This window comes from Elephantulus edwardii, unplaced genomic scaffold (genome assembly GCF_000299155.1).
Source record: "Elephantulus edwardii isolate Elephantulus edwardi_28Jun2011 unplaced genomic scaffold, EleEdw1.0 scaffold00298, whole genome shotgun sequence".
Lineage (NCBI taxonomy): Eukaryota > Metazoa > Chordata > Mammalia > Macroscelidea > Macroscelididae > Elephantulus > Elephantulus edwardii.
In genome coordinates this window covers 2,664,430-2,667,924 of record NW_006400048.1, presented here as the reverse complement: position 1 = coordinate 2,667,924, position 3,495 = coordinate 2,664,430, and positions in this window count along the sequence as shown.

Below are 3,495 nucleotides of genomic sequence, written 5' to 3'. Positions count from 1 at the left end.
ATCTATTATTCTTAGGGTTGCTATGAGTAGCTGAGGGCACTTAATTACAACAGCAACAATGTAATGACTTTAGTTAATGTTAATGTATCGATATTGGTTCATCAATAACAATAAATGTATCACACAAATGTAAAATGTTCATAATAGAAATTTTTTGTTAACAAAGGTGTTTTCTCTATACTTTCTGAACAATTTCTCTGTAAGCCTAGAATAGTTATAAAGTGTATAATGTATTTTTCTAAATAAAATTTTTATTTTGTACTGATTTACTTTCAAAGTTAATATACAAAGTTTTTCACACTAGATCTTTCCATTTCCTTTACTCACCATCCATCCATCCATCCATCCATCCATCCATCCATCAAATTGTATGGAGAGAGGATGAAACCAAGTTTCTCCTTGGAGGCCAGGATTTTGAAGTTCCTTCTCACATTACTTTGGATACATGGCTAGGAGGGACTGATTTTTGGAGAAGGACATCATGCTTGAGAGGGTAGAGGGACAGCACAGGAGAGGAAGATCCCGGATGAGATGGATTAACATTAAATGGTAATTGATGCAATGGATTAAGTGTGTCAGAGTCAGTGAGACTGGCTTAGGATTGGGCAGGATTCAAAGCTATTGTTTATAGCTATGTCACTATGAGTGACGGGCAGCTCAAAGGCACATAAAAACAAGCCAACATAAAAAAGATAAAGGACACTTAGTTCATAAGAGACAACTAGGATCAAGTTTGGAAGGCCTAGTCTGTAGTATAAAGAAACTGCCAAATACAACCAGAAATGCACAATCTGAAGAGGGTAAAATTGATGAATGGGACCTTCTAAAAATTAAATCCTTGCGGACATCAAAGCTTTTCCAACAACAGGGTGATAAGAAAATCTACTGCCTAAGAACAAACATTTGACAACACCATCTGAGATACAAGTCTCCTAACAGAAGTTTACAGAGTATACTCATGCCTCCACAAGAAAAAGACCAATAACCCAATTTTACAAAATGGACAAAAGATATGGAAAGAACTTTTGAATGGCCAAGAGACACATGGAGAAACACTCAAAATCACTGTCAATAAGAGAGATGCAAATAAAAATCACAATGAGATACCACTCACTCCAGTAGCAGTGGCAACGTTTAACAGGACAGCAAGCAATAAATATTGGAGAGAATGTGATGAGATAGGAATTCTTATACATTGTTGGTGGAATAGTAAAATGGTACAACCACTCTGGAAGGCAGTTTGGTACTTCTGCAGAAAATTGAATATAGAAATTTCATAAGACTCAGCTGTTCCACTGCTTGGAATATATCCCAAGAAAATGAAAACTGAGGCACAAACAGAGACTAATATACCAATTTTCATAGCATAGCAGCATTATTCAACATCACAAAAACATGGAAAGTCTAGATGTCCGACCACAATCGAATGGAGTGAGATATTATGGTACAGCATGCAGAAGTAATGATTATGTAAATTACTACCTAACTTTAGAGGGACTGGAGGGCATTATGCTGAGTGAACCAACTCAGTCCCATAAGGATAAATACTGTATCAAACAATTATTTTAGAATTAGTATGAGGATCCTAGCGGGGTAAGGAGGGTGGAAGCAGAGGGGTGAGGATGGCCAGAGCTGGAGATGTTAATCTTAGGTTCACACAATTGGGGAGGAGTTGAAGAAAATGGGAAAAATCCATCGCAAAAAACAATGCATTTTAACTTTGTAAATAAATCAGTATAAACTAAAATGTAAAAAAAAAATTTAGAAAAAAAACTTGAGGCACTTTAGGAAGCACAGCAATAAAAAGAATGAAAGCTTGACACACAAATTAATCCCAAAATATTGTTAAATGTAGTAAATCAGATAAAGAGGGGCCAATATTGTATTATTCCACTTATATACAACTTTTTAAAATTAAAACTAGTTTTCAGTGACAGAAAACAGATAAGTATAAGATTGGCAAGCAGGGGAAGCTTTCAAAGAAAGGGAAGGGGAGGGACATGAAGAAACCTGGGGAGGGTAATGGATATAGAAACTATCTTGATTATGTATATATGCAAATTTATTAACTATAGGGTTTTAAAAAAAATGTTATGGTATTTGCAAGGAGGGACCAGTCCTTGGAGAGGGATATCATGCTTGGAATGGTGGAGGGACGGTGCAAGAGATGAAGGCCCTCAATAAGATGAAATGATTCAATGACTGGGGTAATGAGGGTAGGTGTGTCAGAGACAATAAGGAAGGCACAGGATAGAGCAGGGTTCAGGGCTTTAGTGCAAATGGTCACTATGAGTCACAAGTGACTTGATGGCACATAACAACAACAACAATGGTATTTATTTCCTACACCGTAACCAAAAGGTCACATCTCAAAGGCATTTATAATCCACTTCATAAAGAGGGACACTCTCTTCTCCTTACAATTTACATCCTCGAAACTGAATGGAGAGTCACTATGGGTTGAAATCCATTCGATGGAAGTGAATATACCTGAATATATCTCAGTAGCACACGTTTGTTTTTAGAATTGGATAAGGCATCAAACTAAAATAGAACACTGCAGCACAAATATAGATCTTTTCCAGTCAGTTAGCCAGGTAGTTATTCCAAAATTTCTTAGCATAGACTAAAGAGCACATCCAGAGTTGCATTAGTTTGCTGAAGCTGATATTCTATGTCAGTTCCTGGGATCTTATTTATTTACCAATGCATTCATTGAAGCTTTTACATCTTCCTTAATTACCACCAACTTTTGATCATGTTACTATCATAAATTATTTCTTGTTGGTCACTTTGTTTGGGTACAATGACTCAGTATTTTTTTTTGAGTGGTTAAGTATTTTTTTTAATTATTATAAAATTTTATTAGTTTTAGTGAACATTTACAGAGATTTTGGGTTTTGATTCACTCATTGTTGCACTGTTTTCCCTACCTTCCTCCCCAGTTCGTTCTTCTTCCCCCCGCCCCCGAATGTCTGTTTTAATTGTCCAATTGCCACAATGCTTGTCGAATCCAGTTCTGATTACTCTCCTTTGTCAGTGTGTCCTTTGCCATTCCCTATCTCTCCTCCCTGAGAGAGACTTCACCCTGATTCATAAGGAAAAGGGGATGGCATATTCTCTTAGCTACTTCCTGCTGAAAAGGGACGCTTCCTGCTGAAAAGGTTTCAGAGTGAAGATCTTCTCTTATTACCCTAAAGGGCCCCTTTGGCAGTAGGAAACACATAGACTATTATGGAGATTGATTTTGGAATTTAGATGCATTGTTATCACTTGTGCTTAGCCATACATGTTCATACCCTTGAAGATGTATCATGGAAGTGTTGCAGCCTAGAAGATACAAATTTAACTAACAAGTTAAAAGTACATGAGATGAGGCTGGCATTGGGGTGGTGTAAGACTGAGAAAAACTGGATGAAATATGTTTATGGCATTGAAGTGTATGGGGGAGAGAATAGTCTAAAAGTATTATATTTTAGGGCATTATTTTTATCG